This window comes from Pseudophryne corroboree, chromosome 9, assembly GCF_028390025.1.
Source record: "Pseudophryne corroboree isolate aPseCor3 chromosome 9, aPseCor3.hap2, whole genome shotgun sequence".
NCBI lineage: Eukaryota > Metazoa > Chordata > Amphibia > Anura > Myobatrachidae > Pseudophryne > Pseudophryne corroboree.
The window spans coordinates 6,807,040-6,828,302 of NC_086452.1; the positions used below are offsets into that span (position 1 = coordinate 6,807,040).

Consider the following 21,263-nt stretch of genomic DNA (forward strand, 5'->3'; position numbering starts at 1 on the left):
TCAGGGATCGTATATCAAATCCAAGCCCATAAACCCAATGATTAGCATCTCTCTCTAAGGAACTTACACATCAAAAGGTATTGTCCTTCACACCTCTCTGATAGAACAGGGCCATTAGCATGCCACTTCCTATTTCCAGAGGATAAGAGATGCGTATTCAGACATCTATAGTAACTGCATTTTTCCTTTAAATATACACCAAGCCTGTCTTGAATATAAAATAGATACAGTTAAACATGCATTCCTGCAATAGTGCACAGAGCACAACATATGACATGTTAAAAGTAAAACACATGATTCAACAAACTTTTAAACAGTCCGCAACATGGCGCTGGGCACGAGGGTTAACCCCTTCAGTGCCGCAGACGCCATTACACGTGTGGCTGGCTAGTCTCTCCGGCCACAGCCAGCAACACCCATATCCTCATCCTGGTGTACTTCAACAGTGACATCTTCAATTTCAATATCAGGAACTGGACTGCGGGTGCTCCTTCCAGCACTTGCAGGGGGCGTGTAAATGGTGGAAGGAGCCACCTCTTCCCGTCCAGTGTTGGGGAGGTCAGGCATCGCAACCGCCGACACACTTGGACTCTTCTTGTGGATTTGTGATTAGAACGCACAGTTCTTTTCTGTGCTTTTTCCAGCTTAACTCTTATCATTTTTCTAGCGGGAGGATGATGGCTTTCATTGTCATGTGAAGCTGAACTACTAGTCATGAACATAAGCCAGGGCCTCAGCCGTTCCTTGCCACTCCGTGTCGTAAATGGCATATTGGCAAGTCTACGTTTCACCTCAGACCATTTAAAAAAAAAAATTTGGGTCTTTTTACTGAACTTTGGCTTTTTGGATTTTACATGCTCTCTACTATCACATTGGGCATCGGCCTTGGCAGACGACGTTGATGGCATTTCATCGTCTATGTCATGACTAGTGGCAGTAGCTTCAGCACTAGGAGGAAGTGGTTCTTGATCTTTCCCTATTTTATCCTCCAAATTTTTGTTCTCAATTATTTTTCTGGAGTTATATAACAATGGCCCTCATTCCGAGTTGTTCGCTCGCTAGCTCCTTTTAGCAGCATTGCACACGCTAGGCCGCCGCCCTCTGGGAGTGTATCTAAGCTTAGCAGAATAGCGAACAAAAGGATAGCAGATTTGCTATTACATATTTCTTTGCAGTTTCTGAGTAGCTCCAGACCTACTCACAGATTGCGATCAGCTCAGTCAGTTTAGTTCCTGGTTTGACGTCACAAACACGCCCAGCGTTCGGCCAGCCACTCCCCCGTTTCTCCAGCCACTCCCGCGTTTTTCCTTGGCACGCCTGCGTTTTTTAGCAAACGCTGTGAAAACACTGAGTTGCCGGCCAGAAACACCCACTTCCTGTCAATCACTCTACGATCACTCGAGCGTTGAAAAAACTTCACTAGTGCTTGTGTAAATCTACTAAGTTCTTAGTTAAATAACTAAGCGCATGCGCATTTTCCACCTAATCGCTGCGTTGCGAAAATCGGCAACAAGCGAACGACTCAGAATGACCCCCTCATATGCGGTACTGGAGAGCGTAACTCTACACCACACAGGGCAAACCCTGTGAAAATTATTTGGATTTAATATTAATAACCCCTTTATTTGGAGTAAATAATATACAGCACAGGACAGCACCACTGGACGTATATGGCAGCACCCCTGGACTTATACGGCAGTACCCCTGGACTTATACGGCAGTACCACTGGACTGGACTTATACGGCAGTACCCCTGGACTTATACGGCAGTACCCCTGGACTTATACGGCAGTACCCCTGGACTGGACTTACACGGCAGTACCCCTGGACTTATTCGGCAGTATCACTGGAATTATACGGCAGTATCACTGGAATTATATGGCAGTATCACTGGAATTATACGGCAGTACCACTGGACTGGATTTATTTGGCAGTATCACTGGACTTATACGGCAGTACCACTGGACATATATACGGCAGTATCACTGGGCATAAACGGCAGTATCGCTGGATTTATATGGCAGTACCGCTGGACATATACGGCAGTATCACTGGACATATGCGGCAGTACCACTGGACATATACGGCAGTACCACTGGACATATACGGTAGTATCACTGGAATTATATGGCAGTACCACTGGACATATACGGCAGTATCACTGGACTGGATTTATACGCCAGTACCACTGGACTTATATGCCAGTACCACTGGAATTGTACGGCAATATCACTGGACATATACGGCAGTATCACTGGATTTATAAGGCAGTTCCGCTGAACAAATACGACAGTATCACTGGACATATATGTCAGTATCACTGGACATATACGGTAGTACCACTGGACATGTACAGCAGCACAGGGACACCACCACTGGACTGATGCAGGATAACACAGCACCACTGCAATGGACTGGACTTATACAGCAGCACTGGACATATGGCAGCAGAGGACACCACCACTGGACTGATGCAGCACAACACTGCACCACTGGACTGGACTTATACAGCAGCACTGGACATATGGCTGCAGAGGACACCACCACTGTGACTGGACTGATGCAGCACAAGACACGGACACTGGACTGATGCAGGACACTGAGGACGGAGACACGTCCTCTCCTCTACACTCTCCAATGCCGGAGTGAAAATGGTGGCGACACGCGGCTCCTTATATGGAATCCAAACCCCGCGAGAATCCGACAGCGGGATAATGACGTTTTGCCTCGTTCTGGTTTCTGAGTCAGGCGGGAAAACCTGAGCCTGACGGTCTCGGCTAGTGAAGTTCTGGGAGGTTCGGTTCTCAGGGAACCGAACCCGCTCATCTGTAATTTATATACAGATGTAGCTAAGTTCATGTAGCCACGCTCACGCTCAGATGTAGCCCGCCGCCGAGCATACACAGACAAACCCGTTCGCTCCCGGTGGTCCGCCTCTCAGGGCGCGACTAGGCACAGACGGAGCCATGATTAGCGTGGCTCCATCTGCCTCACCTCACCGCACACCACTGCCAGACAGGGCAAAGCAGCCCCAAAACATAACCAAGACCCCTCCATGTGTCACACTAGGTATGGCGTTCTTTTCTTTTACATCTGTGAACATAGAGATCATGTGACTTGTCACAAAGATCCAGTTTTGACTCCTCTGTACAAAGGACATTATCACGGAAGCATTGTAGAAACTGTTGTTTTTTCAGAAGTGGAGTCCTCCTGGGTCTTCTTCCATGGAGACCACTGTCACTCATAAAGCTTTGGATGGTGCGATCAGACACTGATATAACCTGACCTTTGGTGGCCAGCCTGCATCTCTTTGGATGGTTTTCCTTGGTTCTTTCTCTTCCATACTCACTATCCTTCTCTTTCTTCTGGTGCCAATTTTTCTCTTGTGGCCACGTCCAGAGTGGTTGGCTACAGTCCCATGGACTGCTTGGACATGGTCTTACAGCCTTTACCTTTAACTTGCTGGTCTATATTGTCCTTTCTTACCTCCACAGATACTGTTATCCTTTGCTTTCTCTGGTCCATGTTCAGTGTGGTGCAGACGATGATACCAAACAACAGATAGACTACTTTTAAATATTTGAATAAGCTGAATGACTGAATTATAAAATTGAAGACATGTGTGATGATAATTCAAGAAAGCAATTTGTTTGAAATATCACTATAATCCAATTATTATCTTTTTTAAGGGGTACCAACAAATCTGTCCAGGCCATTTTAGAATATACTTGGAGAATAATAGCCCGTTCAAACTGCACAAATAACCTGGTATCGACCTGGTATTTTGCCAGGTTGACATGGGTTGCTGTGCGGTGTGAACGGGTCGCAGGTGTACATGAGAAAGGCAGCAGGTATACGTGAGAGAGGCAGCAGGTATACATGAGAAAGGCAGCAGGTATACATGAGAAAGGCAGCAGCTATACATGAGAAAGGCAGCAGGTATACGTGAGAGAGGCAGCAGGTATACATGAGAAAGGCAGCAGGTATACATGAGAAAGGCAGCAGGTACACATGAGAAAGGCAGCAGGTATTCATGAGAAAGGCAGCAGGTGTACATGAGAAAGGCAGCAGGTATACGTGAGAGAGGCAGCAGGTATACGTGAGAAAGGCAGCAGGTGTACATGAGAAAGGCAGCAGGTGTACATGAGAAAGGCAGCAGGTATACATGAGAAAGTCAGCAGGTGTACATGAGAAAGGCAGCAGGTATACATGAGAAAGGCAGCAGGTATACATGAGAAAGGCAGCAGGTATACATGAGAAAGGCAGCAGGTGTACATGAGAAAGGCAGCAGGTATACATGAGAAAGGCAGCAGGTATACATGAGAAAGGCAGCAGGTGTACATGAGAAAGGCAGCAGGTATACGTGAGAGAGGCAGCAGGTATACATGAGAAAGGCAGCAGGTATACATGAGAAAGGCAGCAGGTGTACATGAGAAAGGCAGCAGGTATACATGAGAAAGTCAGCAGGTATACATGAGAAAGGCAGCAGGTATACATGAGAAAGGCAGCAGGTGTACATGAGAAAGGCAGCAGGTATACATGAGAAAGGCAGCAGGTGTACATGAGAAAGGCAGCAGGTATACGTGAGAGAGGCAGCAGGTATACATGAGAAAGGCAGCAGGTATACATGAGAAAGGCAGCAGGTAAACATGAGAAAGGCAGCAGGTGTACATGAGAAAGGCAGCAGCTATACATGAGAAAGGCAGCAGGTATACATGAGAAAGGCAGCAGGTGTACATGAGAAAGGCAGCAGGTATACATGAGAAAGTCAGCAGGTATACATGAGAAAGGCAGCAGGTATACATGAGAAAGGCAGCAGGTGTACATGAGAAAGGCAGCAGGTATACATGAGAAAGGCAGCAGGTGTACATGAGAAAGGCAGCAGGTATACGTGAGAGAGGCAGCAGGTATACATGAGAAAGGCAGCAGGTATACATGAGAAAGGCAGCAGGTAAACATGAGAAAGGCAGCAGGTGTACATGAGAAAGGCAGCAGCTATACATGAGAAAGGCAGCAGGTATACATGAGAAAGGCAGCAGGTGTACATGAGAAAGGCAGCAGCTATACATGAGAAAGGCAGCAGGTGTACATGAGAAAGGCAGCAGGTATACATGAGAAAGGCAGCAGGTAAACATGAGAAAGGCAGCAGATGTACATGAGAGAGGCAGCAGGTATACATGAGAAAGGCAGCAGCTATACATGAGAAAGGCAGCAGGTGTACATGAGAAAGGCAGCAGCTGTACATGAGAAAGGCAGCAGGTAAACATGAGAAAGTCAGCAGGTGTACATGAGAAAGGCAGCAGCTATACATGAGAAAGGCAGCAGGTGTACATGAGAAAGGCAGCAGCTGTACATGAGAAAGGCAGCAGGTGTACGTGAGAAAGGCAGCAGGTGTACGTGAGAAAGGCAGCAGGTGTACATGAGAAAGGCAGCAGGTATACATGAGAAAGGCAGCAGGTGTACATGAGAAAGGCAGCAGCTGTATATGAGAAAGGCAGCAGGTAAACATGAGAAAGTCAGCAGGTGTACATGAGAAAGGCAGCAGCTATACATGAGAAAGGCAGCAGGTGTACATGAGAAAGGCAGCAGGTGTACATGAGAAAGGCAGCAGCTGTACATGAGAAAGGCAGCGGGTGTACGTGAGAAAGGCAGCAGGTATACGTGAGAAAGGCAGCAGGTGTACATAAGAAAGGCAGCAGGTATACATGAGAGAGGCAGCAGGTGTACATGAGAAAGGCAGCAGGTATACATGAGAAAGGCAGCAGGTGTACATGAGAAAGGCAGCAGGTATACATGAGAAAGGCAGCAGGTATACATGAGAAAGGCAGCAGGTGTACATGAGAAAGGCAGCAGGTATACATGAGAAAGGCAGCAGGTATACATGAGAAAGGCAGCAGGTGTACATGAGAAAGGCAGCAGGTATACGTGAGAGAGGCAGCAGGTATACATGAGAAAGGCAGCAGGTATACATGAGAAAGGCAGCAGGTAAACATGAGAAAGGCAGCAGGTGTACATGAGAAAGGCAGCAGCTATACATGAGAAAGGCAGCAGGTATACATGAGAAAGGCAGCAGGTGTACATGAGAAAGGCAGCAGCTATACATGAGAAAGGCAGCAGGTGTACATGAGAAAGGCAGCAGCTGTACATGAGAAAGGCAGCAGGTAAACATGAGAAAGTCAGCAGGTGTACATGAGAAAGGCAGCAGCTATACATGAGAAAGGCAGCAGGTGTACATGAGAAAGGCAGCAGCTGTACATGAGAAAGGCAGCAGCTGTACATGAGAAAGGCAGCAGCTGTACATGAGAAAGGCAGCAGGTATACATGAGAAAGGCAGCAGGTAAACATGAGAAAGGCAGCAGGTGTACATGAGAAAGGCAGCAGCTATACATGAGAAAGGCAGCAGGTGTACATGAGAAAGGCAGCAGGTATACATGAGAAAGGCAGCAGGTATACATGAGAAAGGCAGCAGGTGTATATGAGAAAGGCAGCAGGTATACATAAGAAAGGCGTGAATGTATTGGGGGTATACCGCACTGGAGAATGGTAAGGTATCTAATAGATATTGTTAGAACCAAAATACATAATACAACAAGAAAATCTGAGTTTTCTAATGTTATCTTGAGTTTGGTGGTGCACCCTGAGTCAGTGGTAAGACATACAACAAAAGGGAGAGAAGAAGACTCTTTTGTGGGTGCACTCTTGTATGTTTAAGAGGTCTCAGAAGAGACAAAAAGTAAAGATTATAAATGAATTTTTAAATATAACTTTTATTAACAATAATTGATAAAATAGTAGAGTTTACTGTAAAAAATTGGAGGTAGGGGTGGGGGGAAGGGTGGGGGGGAGTTGGGGAAAAGAAAGGGGGAACACAGAACGAATTAATTACAGTGTAAATACTGAATATTGTTCTGGAATGCCTGGGTGCGATAATAACAGCTGGAGACCCTGAAAATTGAAGCGTTTTTATTCTCTCATGAGCGATGATGAGGAGACAGATGGGATGATTAAAGATGGAATGAGCAAGATGAATCTGCTGTCAGTGTTAGACGCTGAGCAAAACCGTCCAGGAATTTCTACTAAACTGAGTATTCCTCGAGAGTCTCCCACTCGAGTACTGACCCAGCCCTACACTGCTTAGCTTCCAAGATCGGAAGGATTCGGGCGTTACCAGTGTGGTATGATAGTAGAAAAAATATTAGATATCGAGGGCTCGAGAATCACTGATGAGAGTTCACGAAAATGGAGAAATAAGAGAAAAGAAAAGACAAGAGAATGGGTGGAGGAGGAAAATAGGGGATCTGCTGCCACCGTTAGACCGGGATAATTACCCCTGAATCAGTGGTGAGAGTCCTGAAGATAGTATAAAGTGAGGAAAAGGAAACGATACTGATAGGTAAAAAAAAATTTTTGAGATTGGTTGATAGACAATGTGCTGCTTGATTGCAGGATGCTGATAGTACCTATGATAAAGGTACTAGGTGTGATAAAAAGCAATTTGTACACAATTAGCAGTCAAATAAATTGATTAGACCCATACATCACCATCAATTTGCTACTATCAGATTATTACAATTATACCAAAATGGTATCAGGTGGAAAAAGAAGGAGAAAATGAACAACAATTTCTTATTTGTGTTCCGCTGTATGCAGAGCTGCAGAAATACTATATAATATGATTGCAAGATGCTGATAGTACCTATGATAAAGGTACTTGGTGTGATAAAGAGCAATTGTACACAATTAGCAGATAATTAAATTGATTGGAACCATGCATCACCATCAATTTGATGCTGACAGATTATTGCACATTGTACCAAAATGGTATCAGGTGAAAAGAGAAAGAGATAATGAACAACAGTTGATTATACAGAGCTGCAGCAATGCTATATAATACGCAGTATAGAGGATAGTGATAAATTGCTCAGCCAAATGATTAGATCAATATTAATGACTGAAAATAAAGGTTTAAACAGTATCCTATGTGGTATTAAGCCGCTAAATGCCGACTATCTGTAAAACGGGTACTTGCAAAAAACAGCTTGATGAATGCTATTATCAAATATAAATATGCAAAAAGATGCTGATATTGAGCAGATATTACCCGGAATTGTATGGAACGATCAGTCACTAATATGAGCAGGATACTTTCTGAGTGCGGAATGTCCGTGTCAAAGTCCAGGCAAATTGAAGATGCAGGATACACTGGTTCCCAGGAGCTGAGCAGTTCGTTTATAGCCGCAGTGCCGATCAAAGTACCTGATGTATTGTGGAGACGTGGTCAGGTTGGCTGAGGAGAAGAGAGACACAATGTTCCTGGTCCCATCGCGGCAGTATCTAGCGGCGGCGGGTTGATGCAGCGGCTGCTGGGGAAAGAGCGGCTCGTGGTTCAGGATGTCCGGAATCAGCTGTCACACCCAGGCAGTGGGGGTAGGGAACGGAAAACTAGTTTCACCCGTTCACCGGGCTTGATCACTTCCTGTTCCCAGAGGGGATAGTGCAGGCTTTATCTTGCAAGGGAGCTGGTCGTTGTCCAATCAAAAGGGAGGCGTGTCCTGTGTTTGTAAATTGCTGCACAGGTGGAACGGTTGTTCTGTTTAGTATTGGTTCCCTATTATGCTTGCAATTAGTGGCCCATTGCACAAAAGGAAAAAACAGAGAATATGTGTGAGAAATATACAAGGTTATTAGATAAAAAATGAGCATCTTGCTTATTATATAAGTGGACATAGTGAAAAAATGGAAATAAAAATAAATAAAAATAAAATGGGGAAAATTAGCAAAAAAGAATAAATGAATGAAAATAATAAAATTGAAGCTTTCACAAATTGTTTATGAAATATTTAGATGATAAGAATAGATTAAATTTAAGTATAATAAATGATAATTGCTGGAGAAATATGTTAGGACAGCATATCTTGTCTGGAGTTATAAACAAACACGTTGTAAACATTGCATGAGGATATTCATAAATATGTTAATTTGGATTAATAATGCAAGTGACGTCGATGGAAGTGGTGGGAATGATTGTGGGAAAGGATGGTATGGAAAGGATGGGGAGTGAGGTGGAAAGGAATGGGGGGGATGGAGTGGGGGGGGGGGGAAGGCGGGGGAGAGAGGGGGAAGGGGGGAGGGGGTTTAAGACAGTGGGGTGTTGGGATATGGTTGGGGTGTTGTGGTTTGCAGTGTGGTGGGAATGTGTGTGTGGTGTCGAAGGTGATGATCCTGTGTGGGCGAGAAGTATAATGATATGGTGAGATGAGGAAGGGGGGTAGAGATGTAAGGGATAGGAGTGGGTTGACAATGGGAGTGCTGTGTGGAAACGTGTTAGTAGGTTGTGAAATATGTCGGAATTTGCTGGGTCACTGTAATGGGATGGATGTGAGGTGCATGTGAATGGACTGCGGATGTGATGGTGCCGAGTATGTGGTGGAGGTGGGCGTGAAAGTGCTGATGAAAGAAGGGTGAATGTGATGTGTTATGAATAGGGGTGTACTGGATGTGAGTGTACTGAGGGGTGTAAGGGAAGGAAGCGAGGACACTTGATGGGTGCTATATAGAAAGTAGGTTACAGAAATGCACTGTAATTGATGTATTCATTCAGACCCAATGGTTTGAGACAACCTAACCTGAAAGTCCATTCACTTTCCTTCTTAATAAGTTCTTTGCTTAAGTCACCACCGCGTATGCCTAGATGGACCCTATCTAGGCCAAAGGCGCGCATATCACTTGGTGAGTCATGATGTGCAGCATGGTAGTGTCTGGCTACTGATGTTAGTTTTTTGCCTTTTTGAAGATCTGACGATGAGTTGCGAATGGAGCCCATATGTTCTAAAATCCTAGTTTTGAATTTTCTAGTCGTCATGCCTACATATCGTTGATTGCAAGGACAGGTTAGACAATAGACTACTCCTTGTGTGTCGCAGTTGAAGAAGTGTTGTATGGAAATATCCTTGCCATGTCTGTCCTTGACACAGTCAGTTATCTGTATCTGTGGGCAAGCCTTACATTGCCCACATGGAAAGGATCCCTTAGGGAGTTTGGATTTGGTCATTTCACGTGAAAAATGGCTCTGAACCAACGTGTCTTTGATGTTCTTAGATCTCCTCCAACTGATTTGTAAAGTGGGATCCAATAAAGGTGATAACTCTGGATCCAGATGTAGGACAGGTAGATGTTTCTGAATGGCCTTTTTTAGTAGACGCCATTCGGGACAGAAGGTCCCTACAAATCGAATCTTGGTGTCAGCCTTTTGTTCTTGGAGTTTGTCCTGGAAGATCAGGGATTCCCTGTTGGTTTTTGAAATAGATTGTTGAGCTCTCTTCAGAGAGCGTTTACTGTATCCCCGAGCTTGTAACCTGGTCATAAGTTCTCTGCTTTTCTGTTTGAACACCTTCTCCTCTGTGCAGTTGCGTCTAAGACGAAGAAATTCCCCTTTTGGGATGTTTTCAATAGTAGGTGGGAAATGTGAGCTTGTTTGGTGCAATATACTGTTTGTGGCTGTATCCTTACGAAAGAGTTCTGTAGCCAAAGTCCCACTTGTTGTCTTGTAGATATTCAAGTCCAAAAAAGATATCTTGTCTCTGCTGATTGAGTGAGTGAGAAAAATGTTCAAATCGTTTACATTGAGGATGTTAATGAAGTCCAACAGGAGTTTCTCATCTCCTTCCCAGATCACAAAGATATCATCAATATATCTCAGCCAATTGATGATATGTTTTGTGTAGATATGATTATCATCGTTGAAGACTATTGTTTGTTCCCACCAGCCGAGGAACAGGTTGGCGTATGTGGGTGCACAGGCTGCACCCATTGCTGTTCCCCGAATTTGCTGAAAAAATTGGTCACCAAAGGTGAAATAATTTTTATTGAGAACAAAACTCAACATTTCACATAGGAAATCATGAAATACATTTTTTTCTTCCATATCCAGGAAGAATTTGGTGGCTTGTATTCCTTGTGAGTGTGAAATACTGCTATACAGGGCTTCCACATCTAAGGTGACTAGGATACAGTTCTCATTTAGACATATGTCATGTATTTTCCTTAGGAGATCAGAAGTGTCCTTAAGGTAGGAGGGTAATGTCATGACATGGTCTCTGAGATGTAAATCCAGAAATTTGCTTGGGGTTTCCAAGAGTCCCCCATTCCCTGACACTATGGGTCTCCCAGGTGGTTTGTTGATATTCTTGTGTATTTTTGGCAATAAGTAAAAGGTAGGAACCCTGGGATTCGAGACCTCAAGGTATTTAGCCTCTTGTTGTGTGATAGCTCCAGTGGCAAATGCCTCTGTAATCATGTGCATGTATTGCTTGTGGAATTTTATTGTGGGATTAAGTGGCAATCTGATATAACAGGATGTGTCCAACAGTTGTCTCCGTGCTTCCTCTTCATACATTGCGATGGGCCATATGACAATGTTACCACCCTTATCCGAGGGTTTGATAACGGTGTCAGTCCATGTTTTAATCTCTTTAAGAGCTTGTCTCTCTCTGTATTTGAGATTTTTGGTGAGACATCTTTTGCGAGAATTGGTCTGGATCTCGTCAAATTCTTTGGAGACTAGATCCAAAAAGACCCTGATTTCTGGGCTGTTGGTGTCAGGAGGGAAAAAGGTGGACTTCAGTTTGCATGTGGGTCTTATTTTTCGTGAAGCAGGGATGTCCGAGGCTGATTCCATATGCAGCTCCTCCAGTATTTGGATAGCTGTATAATCTTCTTCGGTCAGTGGTGTTATTGATACACTAGGATCCTCCAAAGGTCCTGAATGGCTGGATAGTGAAGTCATAATACTTGAGTCAGAGGATTTAGCAAAAAAATTTTTTAATAATAATTTGCGGCCGAAGAGTCTGAGATCCTTCTCCCACAGAAACCTATCAAAGGGTGATGTGGGTGAAAAAGATAGACCCTTGCTAAGAACCTCTAATTGATCTTCCGTAATGATTTTGGTACTGAGGTTGATAATTTGTAATTTGTCGGTAGTTGTCACTTCCTGGTTGTCCGTACCGGATAGTGAGATGTTCTTGGGGTGGTCCAATCTCGCTTGTTTCTGTCTGTGTTTCGTCCCCCCCCTTCTTGTCGGCCTTGTGGCTTGCTTCTGCCTCTGGTATGTTGGCCTCTCCCTAAAAAAGGGTCCTCACTTTTGTTGTATCTATGGGTGTGGGTACTTCCTTCAGGATGTTCCGTGGCGGAGTCTTCACTGTATGATGATTCTAATTCCGAAGAGCTCGGATCTTCTCTAGGTGGTCCTCCTCTAGGACGTGGAGTGGGAGAATGCCAACGAAAGATTTTTCCTAGGGAGAAGTCGTTTTTGTCTCGTAGGAATTTGGTGCGTTTCCTTTCTATAATATTGGTTTCATATATATCCAAATCTTTCTTGTATTTTTCAAATGTGTTTTGGAAAGATAGGTCTTTCTCCCAGGTTTCTAAGTTTTGACCCAATTCTTCGATATTTTTTTCTACTTGATCTAATATCAGATTGTCATGTTTGATCAAGATTAGAATTAGTTCATTAGAACATTTTAATAGGCTGTTTTCCCATTCAGTTTTAAGGTTGTCTGTGGCCAAAGGGAAGGAGGGGAAGATACGTGGTCGTAAGCCTCTGGGTGATAATTTATTTTTGTGGTAGTTTTCTAATGTAGTGATATCCCAGGTGAGCCTAATCCTTTTTTGAAGGTTTTTCTGTAATTTTGATAAATCAGATTTCCAGTCTTTGGGAGTGCTGGGATTGTGGAAGGTATCTGAAAAAATATCTCCAAATTCCTCTACGTTTCTACGTTTGGATGTTAGTTCAGTTTTTAATGAAAATGCTGTCATTGCCTTGAATATAACAATATACAGTGGGGGGAAAAAATGAAAAGAGGAAAGGGAATGTTGTTATAACAGAAGCGACTACTATACAAAAGGAAAGAGATCCTATAGCAAGGTATATAAATCCGTGCAAGGTATGGAAAACTGAGTCTTGGCTCAGTGTACTGAATACATGAATGTATTGGGGGTATACCGCACTGGAGAATGGTAAGGTATCTAATAGATATTGTTAGAACCAAAATACATAATACAACGAGAAAATCTGAGTTTTCTAATGTTATCTTGAGTTTGGTGGTGCACCCTGAGTCAGTGGTAAGACATACAACAAAAGGGAGAGAAGAAGACTCTTTTGTGGGTGCACTCTTGTATGTTTAAGAGGTCTCAGAAGAGACAAAAAGTAAAGATTATAAATGAATTTTTAAATATAACTTTTATTAACAATAATTGATAAAATAGTAGAGTTTACTGTAAAAAATTGGAGGTAGGGGTGGGGGGAAGGGTGGGGGGGAGTTGGGGAAAAGAAAGGGGGAACACAGAACGAATTAATTACAGTGTAAATACTGAATATTGTTCTGGAATGCCTGGGTGCGATAATAACAGCTGGAGACCCTGAAAATTGAAGCGTTTTTATTCTCTCATGAGCGATGATGAGGAGACAGATGGGATGATTAAAGATGGAATGAGCAAGATGAATCTGCTGTCAGTGTTAGACGCTGAGCAAAACCGTCCAGGAATTTCTACTAAACTGAGTATTCCTCGAGAGTCTCCCACTCGAGTACTGACCCAGCCCTACACTGCTTAGCTTCCAAGATCGGAAGGATTCGGGCGTTACCAGTGTGGTATGATAGTAGAAAAAATATTAGATATCGAGGGCTCGAGAATCACTGATGAGAGTTCACGAAAATGGAGAAATAAGAGAAAAGAAAAGACAAGAGAATGGGTGGAGGAGGAAAATAGGGGATCTGCTGCCACCGTTAGACCGGGATAATTACCCCTGAATCAGTGGTGAGAGTCCTGAAGATAGTATAAAGTGAGGAAAAGGAAACGATACTGATAGGTAAAAAATTTTTTTTGAGATTGGTTGATAGACAATGGGCTGCTTGATTGCAGGATGCTGATAGTACCTATGATAAAGGTACTAGGTGTGATAAAAAGCAATTTGTACACAATTAGCAGTCAAATAAATTGATTAGACCCATACATCACCATCAATTTGCTACTATCAGATTATTACAATTATACCAAAATGGTATCAGGTGGAAAAAGAAGGAGAAAATGAACAACAATTTCTTATTTGTGTTCCGCTGTATGCAGAGCTGCAGAAATACTATATAATATGATTGCAAGATGCTGATAGTACCTATGATAAAGGTACTTGGTGTGATAAAGAGCAATTGTACACAATTAGCAGATAATTAAATTGATTGGAACCATGCATCACCATCAATTTGATGCTGACAGATTATTGCACATTGTACCAAAATGGTATCAGGTGAAAAGAGAAAGAGATAATGAACAACAGTTGATTATACAGAGCTGCAGCAATGCTATATAATACGCAGTATAGAGGATAGTGATAAATTGCTCAGCCAAATGATTAGATCAATATTAATGACTGAAAATAAAGGTTTAAACAGTATCCTATGTGGTATTAAGCCGCTAAATGCCGACTATCTGTAAAACGGGTACTTGCAAAAAACAGCTTGATGAATGCTATTATCAAATATAAATATGCAAAAAGATGCTGATATTGAGCAGATATTACCCGGAATTGTATGGAACGATCAGTCACTAATATGAGCAGGATACTTTCTGAGTGCGGAATGTCCGTGTCAAAGTCCAGGCAAATTGAAGATGCAGGATACACTGGTTCCCAGGAGCTGAGCAGTTCGTTTATAGCCGCACTGCCGATCAAAGTACCTGATGTATTGTGGAGACGTGGTCAGGTTGGCTGAGGAGAAGAGAGACACAATGTTCCTGGTCCCATCGCGGCAGTATCTAGCGGCGGCGGGTTGATGCAGCGGCTGCTGGGGAAAGAGCGGCTCGTGGTTCAGGATGTCCGGAATCAGCTGTCACACCCAGGCAGTGGGGGTAGGGAACGGAAAACTAGTTTCACCCGTTCACCGGGCTTGATCACTTCCTGTTCCCAGAGGGGATAGTGCAGGCTTTATCTTGCAAGGGAGCTGGTCGTTGTCCAATCAAAAGGGAGGCGTGTCCTGTGTTTGTAAATTGCTGCACAGGTGGAACGGTTGTTCTGTTTAGTATTGGTTCCCTATTATGCTTGCAATTAGTGGCCCATTGCACAAAAGGAAAAAACAGAGAATAAAGCCTGCACTATCCCCTCTGGGAACAGGAAGTGATCAAGCCCGGTGAACGGATAGCTCACATTTGCCCACAACTATTAAAGGAATACCAAAGGGCGAACTACTACGCATTAAGAGGAATTGCTCTGAACCAACTAATTTTGCCATCAGAGAACAACAGCTGGTTGACAGATTGAAACAGAGGGGATACAGTAATAGGGCCTTAAAAACCGCTAAAAGAGATATCAAAACATACTCCAGAGAATCTCTACTCGTCCCTAAACCCAAAATAACAAGAGATGAGCCAGTTCGATTTATAGGCACCTTTAACAATAAATGGCGTGAAATAAACACCATCCTACAGAAACATTGGCCAGTCTTAAAAACAGATGATGATCTGAATGAGATCCTTCCGAATAAAATCCAAACCAGTTGGAGAAGATCACGTAACTTGAAGGATCATTTGGTGAGAAGCCATTTACCATCGTTAAAGAAACCCCTACATCAAAAGAAAGGATCCTATTGTTGTAGACAATGTAGAGCTTGCCAATATATGATCCCCAAAACAGACTACATGGACAAGTATGGCAAAAAATGGGAGATCAATAGTTACATCGACTGTACCACAACAGGGGTGGTATATGAACTGATATGCCCCTGCAATCTGATTTATATCGGAAAAACAATCAGACCTTTAAAGGTGAGATTGTTGGAGCACATCGGCAGTATCAGGAATGCCAGGCAGGATAAATTAAAATTTAAGACTCTAACTCCAGTAGCCAGTCATTTTCTACAATCTCACAACGGGATCCCAAAGGGCCTCCGGGCCTTTGGTATGAGACATTTTGAATCGAATATTCGTGGGGGCGATATAGATGGAGACCTTCTCAGATTTGAGAGCAAAATGATCTTTTTGATGGGCTGCCAATACCCAAAAGGATTAAATGAAAATAACAGTTATTTACCTTTCCTGTAACAACAGGGAATCATGTTGAATAAAGTGCCATATTACAACATCCGTACTATACTCACCTGAGAAACTTACCTGTATGCATATCCAAGACTATCCGGAACCTTTTGTGTGAGAATGGTAATTATACAGCGGGAATCATATGGAATCAAGTGCCATATCATAACTTCTTCATTATACTTACCCATGGGATTTACCTGCATGCATATTCAAGACTATCAGGAACCTTCTATATGAAAGTGATAAACACCTATCCCTACTATACATGCTGGTGCACCTAATCCTGACCCCAAATGTGCACATAAAAGTACAGCAGATAGCACATTGGAGGTCAAAATATTATGATATAAGAAGCACATGCAATTTCTAGGGATGATGAAATAATCCTAGGTTATAAAACACTTGTCCATCCACTCAAAGATAGATTGGGTGGACAATTGGATATAGTATAGAAATTTGAAGGATCCTGATAAAATTACACACTCAATGGGGAATGATGGGATGATAGCATTAAAAAGTACTTTACATTTTTACTGTATATTATTGATCTGGAATATCCCCCAAAAAAGAATAGGGGCATGGCAAGCTCACATAGGTTAATATACCAATAAAAGCAGAGATCCTGTATAAAGTAGTCCTCAGGACATTATAATTTTTACACAATTATTATACATATAATTCATTCACAAATATTTTTCTGATTTCACGTTTTTTGCACATATATGTTTTGGACAAATGTTCATTTCACATAACGTTTTATATTAATTTTTATGGCACACCATTTTCACGTTTTCATTTATCACAATCACTTCCCTCTGTCACACATTCTAATGTAGATTAATATAACAATATCACATATATATTACAGATCACTTATTTCACCATATCTATAATAATCTATAGACAGATCACACACACACATTCACGAGGTATCAACCCTGTCACGTATGAATTATAGTAAAACACATCTTACATTATATCAATACACCAATAGACTGAGCATCAGTCTCTAAATATACATATAAAAAATGTTCTCCTTTTTACAATAAAAATTTTAATTAATAAAATTTTCACTTATAGATATTATTTTCCATTGTCCCTTTTCTATATTCTATCATGAAGGATATTAGATCAATTATGGGAATTCATATACCATAATATACAGCATTTTGACATCTCTTAAAGTAAGAAACAAAATGTTTCCATTCTCACAACAAACTCTTTGAAGTAGTTCGGCTAAGTATTCGAGCAACATATTGTTAAACACAAAGCAGGGGATTATTATCCTTTACTCCTGTTAGGATCTCTTGGATATGACGAATACTGTATGGGATACTCAGACGATTAGTGTAAATAGATCATGTATCCCTAATTACGGTGTCAGTATGAGTATGGGCAGTAATGACGCGTCACGTCATTATGTGACACGTCACGCTAATTTGAAATGATTGGCTGAGCTTCTCCTTATAGCCATCCTCGTTAGGACAATCGTGTTTGCCCTGAGGAAGCTGATGTGAAACGTGCACGTCGGTGGCGTTTCAGAGCGGCATAAAATCCGTCCGCTAAATTCACCTAAAATGTCATAATCACTTGTACCAATGTAATGCAGTTAATAGATATATGAAATAGGAATAGGACCACTCGTACCAGTATTTAGCCAGACCAGGAGGGATCTAAGGGAACCATTGAGGGGAACAATATGTACATGCAGTCAGAAATTATGTATGAGCAATGTCAGTAATGGATTTGAGTGAAAGAATACAATAGGTATCAAACACGTACCAATAGCCGCAATAGTGAGGCATGTTCCAACTAACAAAATACTAATGTGCAGCGGGATCAATGTATAAGGGCATTGAACCTTTTATTCCTAACATACGGACGCTGCACACTTACTCACAGTTGGTATAGGGAGGTGCAGACGGTGATTATAAATACACCAATCAAGGATTTGATACTCTCTGTAACTGGGGCAATCAGCACAGGTCACACCTAATTGAAACAGCAGTTGCATCAATTTGCAATACCCACAACAGAAAAACATTATGACGATAAAAATATGCTGATGGTGGTTTAATTATAACACCTGCAACGATAGAATACTGATCCTCTTGGTAATGAATTTGGGGGAATCAGTATAGACTGCAATATCTATAAGAACAGTTGTTGCGGTATTTAACCATCAAGTCTTTTAGTACAAAAACAGCTGGTGTAGTGACACGCTGATGATAACCTAAAGTGCGTGCGGCTGTATGTATAGGTGTAGAACTCAAACAGTGTATATGTTCCAGTGGTGCTGTTCCCTCACTCAGTGAGAGATATATGAGAGATTAATTAAACATCAAATCACCGCTGCAAACACACCTTGGGTGTATTTCAATCCGCAATAAAAAAGGTGTTATTTATTGTATAGATCTCAGTGACCCCCTGCCCTTACATATTGTGATACCTTTTGAGATATAGATGAGAAATGTATTAAATCATCATTACTGTACCATACATCTGACACACAATAAGGACATGATATACATGTAAAATTATCACAAAATATTGTGGTTATTCCTCAATGGTTTCCTGCCGTTAATATAATGGGATAAAACTGTAAATAGACAGACGTATGATATTGAATACAAGAATATCATGCATCAATTTACCCCATAGTATTTACGAATTCCCTTATCATAGGAACTCCTTGTCACAGGCAAGTAATACATGTGACAATATTGTGTCAACTCAAAAGGGGATCGCAACACTGTATGACTTTAACTATGACAGTGTCCTGTTCCAACAACTTGTTTCAGTACTAAGAACAGGCAAGCAATTAATTGTATGAATGTGCATAGAACTGGGAGTGCCACAGAAATTATTGCATTTAAAAAGTGCATTATATTGCGGGACACTTTTTCTGCAAATATATCAACACTGTGGAAAGGAGATTTCATTATAATCCATATTAAGCTCAAGTAAGAGTATCGTGGATTCATCCCACACGAACCTCTCTTCCGGTCCCCTGTAAAGTGACACACTACTTAAAATTATACCAACTGATGAATATAGGTTATGAGTGGTCTGGATCCTTAAAACTAACGAATGCAAATAAAACAAGTGACACAGTGAATTTTTAATTCATATAATATCTTTAATAATAAAATATTTTTTCAAATATATTTCACATCTATTTTAATTGATCACCAATAAAGGTTATATTTTAGATTTAATTACTCTTTCTCCCTTTGTGCGCCAACAAAGAGACAATCTTTTCTTTTTCTTTTTGTGTCTTCAATCTTATTGTCTATGGCGGCACCCCCAACATATAATAGTGAATCAATACCATAATGCATGTATTAATGGGGTTTTTCTTAATCAATAAAGAATACATTTTGACCTTTTGACTGGTGCAGAAGTTTTTCCCTTCCCCTTGCCCTTTTTGTTGAAAGCACTCAGAAAGTATCCTGCTCATATTAGTGACTGATCGTTCCATACAATTCCGGGTAATATCTGCTCAATATCAGCATCTTTTTGCATATTTATATTTGATAATAGCATTCATCAAGCTGTTTTTTGCAAGTACCCGTTTTACAGATAGTCGGCATTTAGCGGCTTAATACCACATAGGATACTGTTTAAACCTTTATTTTCAGTCATTAATATTGATCTAATCATTTGGCTGAGCAATTTATCACTATCCTCTATACTGCGTATTATATAGCATTGCTGCAGCTCTGTATAATCAACTGTTGTTCATTATCTCTTTCTCTTTTCACCTGATACCATTTTGGTACAATGTGCAATAATCTGTCAGCATCAAATTGATGGTGATGCATGGTTCCAATCAATTTAATTATCTGCTAATTGTGTACAATTGCTCTTTATCACACCAAGTACCTTTATCATAGGTACTATCAGCATCTTGCAATCATATTATATAGTATTTCTGCAGCTCTGCATACAGCGGAACACAAATAAGAAATTGTTGTTCATTTTCTCCTTCTTTTTCCACCTGATACCATTTTGGTATAATTGTAATAATCTGATAGTAGCAAATTGATGGTGATGTATGGGTCTAATCAATTTATTTGACTGCTAATTGTGTACAAATTGCTTTTTATCACACCTAGTACCTTTATCATAGGTACTATCAGCATCCTGCAATCAAGCAGCCCATTGTCTATCAACCAATCTCAAAAATTTTTTTTTTTACCTATCAGTATCGTTTCCTTTTCCTCACTTTATACTATCTTCAGGACTCTCACCACTGATTCAGGGGTAATTATCCCGGTCTAACGGTGGCAGCAGATCCCCTATTTTCCTCCTCCACCCATTCTCTTGTCTTTTCTTTTCTCTTATTTCTCCATTTTCGTGAACTCTCATCAGTGATTCTCGAGCCCTCGATATCTAATATTTTTTCTACTATCATACCACACTGGTAACGCCCGAATCCTTCCGATCTTGGAAGCTAAGCAGTGTAGGGCTGGGTCAGTACTCGAGTGGGAGACTCTCGAGGAATACTCAGTTTAGTAGAAATTCCTGGACGGTTTTGCTCAGCGTCTAACACTGACAGCAGATTCATCTTGCTCATTCCATCTTTAATCATCCCATCTGTCTCCTCATCATCGCTCATGAGAGAATAAAAACGCTTCAATTTTCAGGGTCTCCAGCTGTTATTATCGCACCCAGGCATTCCAGAACAATATTCAGTATTTACACTGTAATTAATTCGTTCTGTGTTCCCCCTTTCTTTTCCCCAACTCCCCCCCACCCTTCCCCCCACCCCTACCTCCAATTTTTTACAGTAAACTCTACTATTTTATCAATTATTGTTAATAAAAGTTATATTTAAAAATTCATTTATAATCTTTACTTTTTGTCTCTTCTGAGACCTCTTAAACATACAAGAGTGCACCCACAAAAGAGTCTTCTTCTCTCCCTTTTGTTGTATACATGAGAAAGGCAGCAGATATACATAAGAAAGGCAGCAGGTGTACATGAGAAAGGCAGCAGGTATACATGAGAAAGGCAGCAGGTATCCATGAGAAAGGCAGCAGGTGTACATGAGAAAGGCTGCAGGTATACATGAGAAAGGCAGCAGGTAAACATGAGAAAGGCAGCAGGTGTACATGAGAGAGGCAGCAGGTGTACATGAGAAAGGCAGCAGGTATACATGAGAAAGGCAGCAGCTATAC

General features: G+C 41.6%; 3 pseudogenes; 1 reads left to right on the plus strand and 2 right to left on the minus strand.

The window, feature by feature from the left end:
- Positions 1-7,070: 7,070 nt before the first annotated feature.
- LOC134964038 (5S ribosomal RNA) lies at positions 7,071-7,189 on the minus strand (annotated as a pseudogene).
- Positions 7,190-13,541: 6,352 nt separating this feature from the next.
- LOC134964039 (5S ribosomal RNA) lies at positions 13,542-13,660 on the minus strand (annotated as a pseudogene).
- A 6,825-nt stretch (positions 13,661-20,485) lies between these two features.
- Positions 20,486-20,604, plus strand: LOC134964040 (5S ribosomal RNA; annotated as a pseudogene).
- Positions 20,605-21,263: the final 659 nt, after the last annotated feature.